General features: G+C 34.8%; 1 protein-coding gene across 1 annotated transcript in view; it reads left to right on the forward strand.

Annotated features, from left to right (window-relative positions):
- The first annotated feature begins 7,771 nt into the window (after nt 1–7,771).
- LOC138714617 (putative fatty acyl-CoA reductase CG5065) overlaps nt 7,772–13,370 on the forward strand; it is a 163,695-nt gene continuing 158,096 nt past the window's right edge. Inside the window, exon 1 of the mRNA XM_069846645.1 lies at nt 7,772–7,906. The gene's annotated coding sequence lies outside the window, so the exon portion shown is untranslated. The remainder of the gene's footprint in view (nt 7,907–13,370) is intronic.

The raw sequence follows: 13,370 nt of genomic DNA on the forward strand, positions 1-13,370 counted from the left end.
TCGCGAATTTTACGAATACTGTTTAAAATACGCTGTACGTCCAACTACACACTAATGCAATGTAAACATCACTACAGCTGATCAGTTGCGAGTGCTACGCAAACAGTCTGCTGTCTCGACAGCGATGCCAGATTTTTAGACCTTCTGTACGTGACTCGACAATCGATGTTTCCAATGCTTCTTCAATCGATTAATTCGTTATCTCTGAATTTTCTAATTAAAATACTGCTGCAACGTGAACATAACAAACGTTCTCTTCGTTGTTACACAAGAAATTAAACCGTATTTTAAACAGTATTCGTAAAATTCGCTATCGAAGTGTCGGCATAAAAGTATTATTTCTTCAGAGACCTCGCAAAAACGTGCAAAATGGTATTAGACCTTTTTGTTGGTTATATTTCAAGGAATCACATCCTACAATTATTAATGTACTGCCTTACTACAGCTCGACCATGAAGAACCTTGGTATTTATATGGATTGTCACCTGGAATGGAATGAACAAGTGAATCACACTTCCAAAAAGATATTTTCTATTATTCACTCATTAAAGCAACTGAAGCGCTTTCTTCCTGATAAATTAAATTAATCCTTGCACAAACACTCGTGATGCCACACTTTGACTACTGCGATATTATATTAAGTAACCTAAATGCAAATTTTAGCAGCAGGCTACAACGTGTGTATAATGCGTGCGTCCGTTATATTTGTAATATTCGTAAGTAAGATCATGTTTCTCCGTCTTTCCAAATTCTGTCTTGGCTAAGGCTAAGCGATCGACGAGCCCTGCATTCTCTTGGTCTCTTATTTCAAATTCTGCGCACCGCTACCCCAATCTATTTGGCTTCTCGTTTTCAAAATGTATCTGCATATCATCAGCTAAGTACAAGATCTCATCATAACAATTTACTCATTATACCCTACCACAAGACATCTTTATATTCTTCATCTTATACAGTTTCAGTTGCTAGAAATTGGAACTCGCTACCGAGTGATGTAAGGGGTTGTTGGACAATAACTTCATTTAGGTCAAAATTACATAATTTCTTACTTAACAAATTAATTGCTGATTAATACTTATTACTTATAATGAAACTAACATCTGTCCATTCTTATTATTATCATTAATTAATAGATTTACAAAACCTCTAATGGCAATTACATTAATACTCTCATTATAGAAATATATTTTAGATTTATATATACAAATATTTTTTTTCTCCCTGTAACATAGTTCTAGTAAACTTATTTAAAATTAATTTTCATCATTTTACTAGCTATCTCAAATCTCAAATTAATTATAACTGATTGAATTAAATTAGCTCATAAATTAAGTTACTACTTTACCTTATAGGTTTATCTAAATTTAAATAAATATGTAGTCTACTAGTCGTTAACTTAACTGAAGAATATTGCTGGAGAACCTTTTAAGTGTAGTGTAAATATTCGTAATTTAAATATGTATTGTATTGATTAAGGCCGGTTGAGTGGAAGAGAAGGCCCTATGGCCTTAACTCTGCCAGCGAAAATAAAACATTATTATTATTATTATTATTATTATTATTATTATTATTATGTTCCACCCTGTATAAACCTAAATTACAGTACACGTGAATCTATTTTTATTAACCAAAGCCATTGTCAACATTGAACGGGTTACATCAGCTGCTTGTCTATGCGGATGACGTGAATATGTTAGGAGAAAATCCACAAACGATTAGGGAAAACACGGGAATTTTACTGGAAGCAAGTAATGACATAGGTTTGGAAGTAAATCCCGAAAAGACAAAGTATATGATTATGTCTCGTGATCAGAATATTGTACGAAATGGAAATATAAAAATTGGAAATTTATCTTTTGAAGAGGTGGAGAAGTTCAAATATCTGGGAGCAACAGTAACAAATATAAATGACACTCGGGAGGAAATTAAACACAGAATAAATATGGGAAATGCCTGTTATTATTCGGATGAGAAACTTTTATCATCCAGTCTGCTGTCGAAAAATCTGAAAGTTAGAATTTATAAAACAGTTATATTACCGGTTGTTCCGTATGGTTGTGAAACTTGGACTCTTATTTTTAGAGAGGAACAGAGACTACGGGTGTTTGAGAATAAGGTGCTTATGGAAGGGAAAATGTTTGGGGCTAAGAGGGATGAAGTTACAGGAGAATGGAGAAAGTTACACAACACAGAACTGCACGCATTGTATTCTTCACCTGACATAATTAGGAACATTAAATCGAGACGTTTGAGATGGGCAGGGCATGTAGCACGTATGGGCGAATCCAGAAATGCATATAGAGTGTTAGTTGGGAGGCCGGAGGGAAAAAGACCTTTAGGGAGGCCGAGACGTAGATGGGAGGATAATATTAAAATGGATTTGAGGGAGGTGGGATATGATGATAAGAATGGATTAATCTTGCTCAGGATAGGGACCAATGGCGGGCTTATATAAGGGCGGCAATGAACCTTTGGGTTCCTTAAAAGCCAGTAAGTAGTAGTAGTAGCCATTGTCAACTTAAGTAACTACAAGTTACCTGAATTAATTAGAAGTCAACTTAATTAATTTCAAAACGACAATTAGAAAGTAAAAGCAAACGAATAATTGACAATCCGAACTAAAGCTATGGAGGCCTATTTTGAAACAACCAAGCGTTTCTGAAGCCGGTAGAAGTTAGTGAGTTTTGAAAGTGTGACCTATGAGAATGGCACAGTACGCCGTATTTCCTGTCTCCTGCTTGTAATGCCTGTTCGTTTGCACGTGTTGCAAACAGCATCCATGACTTTGATCAGTTACGCACGCCCATTTCTATTAATAACAGCCTTGAGAAAACATGCATATTTGAAATGAATATAATTCGTAGGCAACTGCACATCCCGTTTGAAGGACACAATGTTTCCCCCACCTTGGTAAAAAGAACAGTGATTTCCAAATTGAGGATCCTGAAATAGTGGTTATTTTAGGTCAGTATTCTGAAACTTTATTCACCGCGGAACCCGTTCAACCTATAGTGTAACTGTGGAATAATAAAATTGTAATCAATTTTTTATTTTGAAATTATTATTACTCCCACGGCGTAAACATTAGCTTTAACGATTAACGGTTCCAGGACTACAGTATTTATTTATTTATTTATTTTATTTAATACATTTACGTACACCAGAGTCCGTATAGGTCAGTTTCAGTCTGATGCTTTTCCAATTCACTGCGGGCTAAAGCAAGGAGATGCACTATCACCTTTACTTTTTAACTTTGCTCTAGAATATGCCATTACAAAAGTTCAGGATAACAGAGAGAGTTTGGAATTGAACGGGTTACATCAGCTTCTCGTCTATGCGGATGACGTAAATATGTTAGCAGAAAATCCACAAACGATTAGGGAATTTTACTTGAAGCAAGTAAAGGGATAGGTTTGGAAGTAAAACCCGAAAAGACTAAGTATATGATTATGTCTCGTGACCAGAATATTGTACGAAATGGAAATATAAAACTTGGAAATTTATCTTTTGAAGAGGTGGAAAAATTCAAATATCTCGGAACAACAGTAAAAAATATAAATGACATTCGGGAGTAAATTAAACACAGAATAAATATGGGAAATGCCTGTTATTATTCGGTTGAGAAGCTTCTGTTATCCAGTGTGCTGTCAAAAATCTGAAAGTTAGAATTTATAAAACAGTTATATTATCGGTTGTTCCGTATGGTTGTGAAACTTGGACTCTGACTTTGAGAGATGAACAGAAGTTAAGGATGTTCGAGAATAAGGTGCTTAGGAAAATATTTGGGGCTAAGAGGGATGAAGTTACACGAGAACGCAGAACTGCACGCATTGTATCCTTCACCTGACAATTAGGAACATTAAATTCAGACGTTTGAGATGGGCAGGGCATGTAGCACGTATGGGCGAATCCAGAAATGCATACAGAGTGTTAGTTAGGAGGTCGGAGGGAAAAAGACCTTTGGGGAGGCCGAGACGTAGATGGGAAGATAATGTAAAATGGATTTGAGGGAGGTGGGATATGATGATAGAGACTGGATTAATCTTCTCAGGATAGGGACCGATGGCGGGCTTATGTGAGGGCGGTAATGAACCTCCGGGTTCTCTAAAAGCGGTAAGTAAGTAAGTAAAGTAAGCAAGTATGCAAATATTTTATTACTATATTATTGTAATGTTATTGTGTATTCTTTCGGCGAGATGGTACTTCACAAGGTTTAATTATATATTATACAGGGTGATTCACGAAGAGTTACCGCCACTTGCGTAACATATTTAGAAAGACATTTTGAGCAAAAATTGTCATATAAACATATGTCCTAATCTCAATATTTTTAGAGTTACATAAATTTGAAGTTGATCGTGAAGAGCCATTATTCTTGAGTTTTATGGGTCAAAGAATATTACAGATAAAGATTGAACTATTCAGGAGTATCATTTCTTTAATTAGCTATTATTCTGAAGCTAAAAGTGTGTTGTGAATTTCACATTTCCTTCGTATAGTTTTTTTTTCTTTCGAATTTTAGCTACAACATTATTTTTTTTTCTTACGCACTTATCACAACAATTCTTACAAATCACGCCACTCTTATAACTTCATTAAGACTGTGCATTAGGATGCATAATTGAACTGTAAAGAATCAATTTCTTATAGTCGTATGACGGGGGTCGGCAGAACGTCATGTAAGATTACGTCACAGGCAACGCAACCTGTAATACACAGAAAGATTCAGTACGTGCCCCTGCAGAGATATGACGTAAATTGCGGCAAGCCACGCGATTTGCCGATCGCTGTCGTATGATTTGTAATAGTAAGTGATAAGTGCGTAAGAATGATGTAATTTTTAGATAAGCATTGAAAACAAATCTGTACAAAGCAATTAACGACACATTTTTTTGCTTCAGGACACTAGCCAATTAAAGAAATGATACTTCTGAACAGTTCATTCTCTGCAAATCAAGATTTTAGGTATAACTCCCTGTAAAGTTGATTTGAATAATTTCGAGGGAAAAATTGTTCCGGGGCCGGGCATCGAACCCGAGACCTTTGGTTTAATGTACCAACGCTCTACCAACTGAGCTACCCGAGAGCTCTACCCGACACCGATCCAATTCTTCCATCTATATCCACAGACCAAATCAAATCAATTTTACAGGGAGTTATACCTGAAATCTTGATTTGCATAATACATGTCACTGTTCGTTAACAGAAAACCACAATTTAAGTCACACGGAGTTAGTGTGCACTCGAAGTTGGTTGCTTGACTGTTGTCAGCCCACTTTGAGGTCTGTGGATATAGAGTGAAGAATTGGATCGGTGTCGGGTAGAGTTCCCGGGTAGCTCAGTTGGTAGAGCGTTGGTGCGTTAAACCAAAGGTCCCGGGTTCGATGCCCGGCCCCGGAACAATTTTTCCCTTGAAATTATTCAGTTCATTCTCTATTTGTAATAATCTTTTACCTTTAAAACGGAAGAAAAAAGGTATTTTACTAACAACTTCAAATTAGTGTACCTAACTCTGAAAATATTGAGATCAGGACAAATGTTTATATGACTTTCTTGCTCAGAATGTCTTCGGAAATATGCTCTGTAAGCGGCAGTAAATCCTCTTTGATACCTTGTATATCACTGCTACAGGGAGTATACACAATTGCGGTGCTAATAAATAGTAGTAGTAGTATTAGTAGTAGTATTTATTTATTTAACCTGGTAGAGATAAGGCCGTCAGGCCTTCTCTGCCCCTCTACCAGGAGATTCCAACTACAATATCAACAATAAAATTACAATTAGTATTAAATTTACAATTACAATTACAAACAATATTACAATTAGTATTACATTTACAATTACAATAAAATCAAAGTACGAAAAGATTACTTGAATAATTAAAGCTAGATAATTTATCATAGAGAAACAAAGAATATTTTATATTTACTGAATTACAAATTAAATCTAGAATAACAAAATTATATACTGATGAAATTACTGAATATTGAAATATTTTGTTATAGATTAAAGAAACTATTTACAAGTAATCAATTACTGACCAAGTGCCTAGTAAGTTTTCGTTTGAATTCAATTTTATTTCGACAGTCCCTGATGCTAGCAGGTAGCGAATTCCAGAGTCTTGGCAGGGCTATTGTGAAAGAAGATGAGTATGAGGAGGTGCGATGGGATGGTATTGTTAGTATTGTTTCATGACGAGAGCGTGTGTTCAGATTATGGTGGGAAGAAAGGTAAGTGAAGCGAGACGACAGGTACGAAGGAATAGAAGAGTTCAAGATTTCGAAGAGAAAGAGAAGTGAATGTAAATTTCTTTTCTTATCTAGTTTAAGCCAACCTATTGCTTCCAGGGATGGGGTAATATATATTGTAAATACATACATGAATATACTTACTTACAAATGGCTTTTAAGGAACCCGAAGGTTCATTGCCGCCCTCACATAAGCCCGCCATCGGTCCCTATCCTGTGCAAGATTAAGCCAGTCTCTATCATCATACCCCACCTCCCTCAAATCCATTTTAATATTATCCTCCCATCTACGTCTCGGCCTCCCTAAAGGTCTTTTTCCCTCCGGTCTCCCAACTAACACTCTATATGCATTTCTGGATTCGCCCATACGTGCTACATGCCCTGCCCATCTCAAACGTCTGGATTTCAAGTTCCTAATTATGTCAGGTGAAGAATACAATGCGTGCAGTTCTGTGTTGTGTAACTTTCTCCATTCTCCTGTAACTTCATCCCGCTTAGCCCCAAATATTTTCCTAAGCACCTTATTCTCAAACACCCTTAACCTATGTTCCTCTCTCAGAGTGAGAGTCCAAGTTTCACAGCCATATAGAAGAACCGGTAATATAACTGTTTTATAAATTCTAACTTTCAGATTTTTGGACAGCAGACTGGATGATAAGAGCTTCTCAACCGAATAATAACACGCATTTCCCATATTTATTCTGCGTTTAATTTCCTCCCGAGTGTCATTTACATTTGTTACTGTTGCTCCAAGATATTTGAATTTTTCCACCTCTTCGAAGGATAAATCTCCAATATTTATATTTCCATTTCGTACAATATTCCCGTCACGAGACATAATCATATACTTTGTCTTTTCGGGATTTACTTCCAAACCGATCGCTTTACTTGCTTCAAGTAAAATTTCCGTGTTTTCCCTAACCGTTTGTGTATTTTCTCCTAACATATTCACGTCATCTGCATAGACAAGAAGCTGATGTAGCCCGTTCAATTCCAAACCCTGCCTGTTATCCTGAACTTTCCTAATGGCATATTCTAAAGCGAAGTTAAAAAGTAAAGGTGATAGTGCATCTCCCTGCTTTAGCCCGCAATATATAACTAAAAATTTAGTACAGCTTACATGCCTATCGTATGTAGAAACTCATCCAACGAAAGGATTTGTCGAAAATGTTATGTTTTATTTAACGACGCTCGCAACTGCAGAGGTTATATCAGCGTCGCCGGATGTGCCGGAATTTTGTCCCGCAGGAGTTCTTTTACATGCCATTAAATCTACTGACATGAGCCTTTCGCATTTAAGCACACTTAAATGCCATCGAAATGGTTCGTGATCGAACCCGCAACCTTGGGCATAAAAGGATTTGTGGAAGAGATTCAAGTTCTCTCATAAACAATAAGTCCTATTGAGAAGAGTGATAGTGTTAAGGAAAATCCCAGCTCTTTGGTAACTGGTCTGACCCAGTGGCTGGAGAGAAGAGATGTGTGTAGCGGGGTGAAGGGGGAAAAAGAGACGCGTAACGTACGAAGTAGTGAAACCGAGGCAATGTGGCGGGCTGCAGTCAGTCGGGGCGTGAGTCTTACTGGAGCAACACAAGAGCTCCCCCGCGAGTCTGTGAGTCAGTGAGTGAGTGTGTCAAGTCTCCGCGCTTTACAGAAAGGTAAGACATTTCGATCACAAGACTTCTCTTTGCATGCTATACCTCTTATTGTTATTTAAGTACTAGCCGTACCCGTGCACTCCGCTGCACCCGTTACAAATAAACATAAAGTAATTACATAATTAAAATAGGACATTTGATCCAGGGAACATTCGTGTTTGATAGAAGGATAAATCGTTTAATATGTTACTTAATTTAAATTGCATCCAAATAATTAAAATGCGATCATTTTGGCCCAGAGACACTCATTTGGTGCAATGACAATTCCTTTAACATGTTTCTTAATTGTTATTACATGCAACCATAGTTTAATGAACATTGACATCATTTTGATTTAATGTGTATACTTTATTTTACTTGTTATAGGTTTCCATTGAATTATGGTAATAACTTAATTTTAACCCTTGTTTTCTACGTATTCAGTAAATGGCGTTTGGCCCACTATGGTTCTGAACCCTTCAAATAACTTAAATTATATTATATTATATTATATTATATTATATTATATTATATTATATGATATTATATCAGAAGTTACTGTGATAACATTATAGCATTATGTCCATCTAGAGAAACTACACTTTCCAATGGTGAAATAATAATTAATTATACAAATCGGTTAATTTAGCTTCCGATATTACTTCATACAAACACAGAAACATTCTCTCTAGGCTATCTTTCATAGCTCTCGATTTTGCTGTCCAAGGGCCCTTATATACGAAGTCATATGTTTTTTTATTTCATTATACGGCCTTAGATGGCAGTTATTTTAATTTTAAAACTCATTTATCTCATTAAATATCAGTCCTATCAAAATTTTTCAAGGAATTAAACGTCTCGCAAATTATTTTTAAAGAAAGTTTCGTTATGTAACATTTTTCACAAAAATTAATAATAAGCGAGATATTTCGATTTATTTAATTCAGGATCCCTTATAACCCCCCTTTTAAATAATGTATTTTGAATGCCATATAGCCTAAAATCTAAGTTACAACGAACATAATTTATATTCCAATTTTCATCGAAATCCGTTCATCCATTATCGCGTGAAAAGTTAATAAACATACAGACAGACAGACAGACAGACATACAAACAAAAATTTCAAAAAAGAGATTTTCGGTTTTAGGGTGGTTAATTATATATGTTAGGACCAATTATTTTTGGAAAATCGAAAATTACCAGAAAAATTTCGGCTACAGATTTATTATTAATATAGATTTACATTCCAGCTAATTCCTTTACACTTCCAGTGGATTTCGTAACGAAGGTAACAGAAAACAGCAGAACATCGACTTAAAATTATTAGCAACAGAAAGACATTCTATAATATTTTTTCTTTCATATAAAAGTTCCCAAAACAACTTTATTTGCTGACGTTATTTAGATGTTATTATTGTTCATTTTTATTGCAAAAAATATATATAACAACACAACAAAATATTTTTCTCCTTAAAAAATGCTGTATGGGCTATTCCATATGAAATCGATCAGTAAAAAACCTCGCATTTTTTATACTTTAATTTTTTCCCCTATTTATACAAGGTGCTTAGGACAGTGCTTCTTAAAAATATAATATCGAAAGTCCAACGGTTTTCGTACTATTGAGCGACAAATTTAGCGTATTTTATAAAAACAAGCCTCTTTCAGCGCTCAGAACTCTGGAACCATTTACTGCAGAACGTTGAACGAAAGCTCATTTTGAAGCTGACATTTGGTAGGTTATGATAAGAAGTAATCCTTATTTTTATTGTATACAGAGAGACAGATAATCTGATTTTACTTACTTTTTGCCCATTTGTAAAAATGTGAAAAAAAAATTAAGAAAAAACTTGCATTATTAAAAATATTCGGCATTGTTTGCTTAGTGGCTCGCCAATAAGTTTCGAGGGTATTAAATAAATTATTTTCACACGCCTGGACTTGAACGGCCCAGTACAGAAAGCACTGGTCGAGAGCTGAAGATAAGCGAGCGTTGAGCGTCATTTTACTCCTGTGTTTATGAAAACTTGTGATAAAGCTAGCCCAGCTATGCACTACTAGACGAAACATCACGTGTTTGTCTCCTGGCCTTGATTGTCTCGGCTAGCTCCCGTCTCACAGTCAGCTGGTTAGTTCACGCGCGTACTATTTATTTTCTTTATTTGATATTTTCAATACTTTCTTATCAACGAGCCATCAGTAAAAAATATGTGTTTATTTGTACTTTCAATGCGGAATCTAACTATATATTTTAAAAATATTTTTTCGTGGGCAAAGGCGTCTTAATGAAGAAAAATGTAAATTTCTCCATTTCCATGAAAAGTAAGGAAAACTATTTACATGTCAATATAAACTTTAACTTCTCAGCATCAAAATAAACCATGATTTTGATCATTGGGTGAAAGGGTTTCGGAGCTACAACAGTTTAAAGTTGCTAATTTTATGAAAATACGATAAATTTAAATATTTTTAATTTAAACTCTATGAAGTTCTGATGCCTCAAACTTTGCACAAAGCATTGTATCACAGTTGTCAACGGACAGGAAAAGTTTCATTGTATTTAAAAATTGCAAGGTCAATTTTCTCTGTATTTCGGTCCATTTGAGATGGAATGGCCCATATAGTAGAAATTACAATTAACGAATAAAATCATTAAAATTAGGATAAGACATGAGGGTGTGATAAATGTGTTGAGATTTTATTACTCAAAATGTTCTCCACAATTAAATCATAGTAAAATCCGGGTTTCAAACGATGCAATTCTGAAGCTGAGATCTATAATTATAACCGAAACGTAGGTTACATTAAATCTCAACACACGGTTTAAAAGCAAAATGTTTTCCAAATCAAATCATTGTAAATGTCTGCTATCAAACGACACAATCCTGAAGAACAGACACGTCAGTCCTGATAAATATCGTCACAAGTCGATGAACAAAATGTTCTCCACAATCGGATCAAAGTAAAAGTTTGATTTCAAAGGATACGATCCTGGAGATGAAATCTGTAATTCGATCCAAAACATCGGTGACACTAAATATCGACATTCGGCTGATAAACAAAATGTTCTCCACAATCAAATTACAGTAAAAGTTTAATTTCAAACAATACGATCCTGAAGATGAAATCTGTAATTAGATCCGAAACATCAATGACACTAAATATCGACATACGGTTGATAAACAAAATGTTTTTCACAATAAAATTACAGTGAAGGTTTAATTTCAAACAATACGATCCTGAAGATGAAATCTGTAATTAGATCCGAAACATCGCTGACACTAAATATCAACATACGGTTGATAAATGTTCTTCACAATCAAATTACAGTAAAAGTTTAATTTTAAACAATACGATCCTGAAGATAGTTTAATTTCAAACAATACGATCCTGAAGTTGAAATCTGTAATTAGATCCGAAACATCAATGATACTAAATATCGACATACGGCTGATAAACAAAATCTACTCCACAATCAAATTACAGTAAAAGCTTAATTTCAAACAATACGATCCTGAAGATAGTTTAATTTCAAACAATACGATCCTGAAGATGAAATCTGTAATTAGATCCGAAACATCGGTGACACTAAATATCTACATACGGTTGATAAACAAAATGTTCTCCAAAATCAAATTACAGTAAAAGTTTAATTTCAAACAATACGATCCTGAAGATGAAATCTGTAATTAGATCCGAAACATCGATGACACTAAATATCGACATACGGTTGATAAACAAATTGTTCTCCACAATCAAATTACAGTAAAAGTTTAATTTCAAACAATACGATCCTGAAGATGAAATCTGTAATTAGATCCGAAGCATCGATGACACTAAATATCGACATACGGTTGATAAACAAATTGTTCTCCACAATCAAATTACAGTAAAAGTTTAATTTCAAACAATACGATCCTGAAGATGAAATCTGTAATTATATCCGAAACATCGGTGACACTAAATATCTACATACGGTTGATAAACAAAATGTTCTCCACAATCAAATTACAGTAGCCAAAAGCTTAATTTCAAACAATACGATCCTGAAGATAGTTTAATTTCAAACAATACGATCCTGAAGATGAAATCTGTAATTAGATCCGAAACATCGGTGACACTAAATATTTACATACGGTTGATAAACAAAATGTTCTCCACAATCAAATTACAGTAGCCAAAAGCTTAATTTCAAACAATACGCTCCTGAAGATAGTTTAATTTCAAACAATACGATCCTGAAGATGAAATCTGTAACGAGAACGAGAACGGAAATATTAAATACATTTATTTTAACAATATTTCCGTTATCGTTCTCGTTGTCGTTTCCATTTCCGGTTTATTGTGAACCAGCCTTAACATAGTAAGAAATGAAAGTAAAGACTCTCGCTAAGAGTTTATTTTCTTGAAAATGGATTGCTCTCGGAAGAGTATCATTCGGGACCAAGTATTCTGAATGACTGCTGCAGTAAAATGATCGCAATGTTTTAATTCTATATGGTTTATACGAATGGATATTTTGCTGGCACAGTACAAACTGAATAACGTACCCGAGAAAGCGAAACACGGTCTCCATGACAACGTGATGCAGCGCGCAGAATTATTTTCGTACACGCCGCGGCGGACGGAATTTTCACCCTTAAATTAATATAAATTATTACCGTTAGTGACTTGAGTCTGTATTGCACTCACTCCGTATCAAACCAATAACTTACGGCATCTGCCCGAGTCAAGTCTTAGGCATGCATACAGGAATGTCTTTCGATTCCAGGATCCTTGCTTGTCCTTGTTGAATACCCAAGAAGTATTTGTATTTGTTGTGAACTCAGCTGCATCGTGCAGTTTCCGATCACCTTATTTGTCTTTGCAAAATTTGCTTTATTCTTTTGTTTCAACGGTAAACTCTTTTCATCTGAGAATTATGATCATTCTCTTTCAGGAAAGGCGAGGTTTTTTTTTATTTCTGAATAAGTGTGTTGAAATTTGACATCAGTGATCACCCTGTCAAATTTTGTTTCTGATTATAATTTAAGAATGTTAAAAACTAAGGATAATTCTGAAATAACTGAAAATTAGTTAAAATGTAGCCTACAACTGTTTCATTTAGAGAAGAATGCGGTTTAACGTCATGATGCTTGTTTTCAATTGTTTAATTCTGTTGCTTTGACAACGCTTTTTACGAAGTGTAGCATAACAAAGTTATGTAAGTTATTCTTATGTTTATTTATCTAAATTATGGTTTTGTTTCTGCTGACCCGAATTAGTTTTATTTTGTGCTACTACGAGAGTAATCATGCATTTGCCGACATCCTAAAAATATACGAAACTCGTAAATACTGTGACCCTTGCAATCTCTATTAATTCCAACAACTCTAGGTAAGTCTGAAGAAGCAGTTCCTTTGAAGGTAAAAGAAAACTTTGTATAAAACGATATAAATCATGCAACGATTTTACAATAAACAAACAAACAAACAAATATACACA

The sequence above is a fragment of the Periplaneta americana genome, chromosome 15 (assembly GCF_040183065.1).
Source record: "Periplaneta americana isolate PAMFEO1 chromosome 15, P.americana_PAMFEO1_priV1, whole genome shotgun sequence".
NCBI classification, from domain to species: Eukaryota; Metazoa; Arthropoda; class Insecta; order Blattodea; family Blattidae; genus Periplaneta; species Periplaneta americana.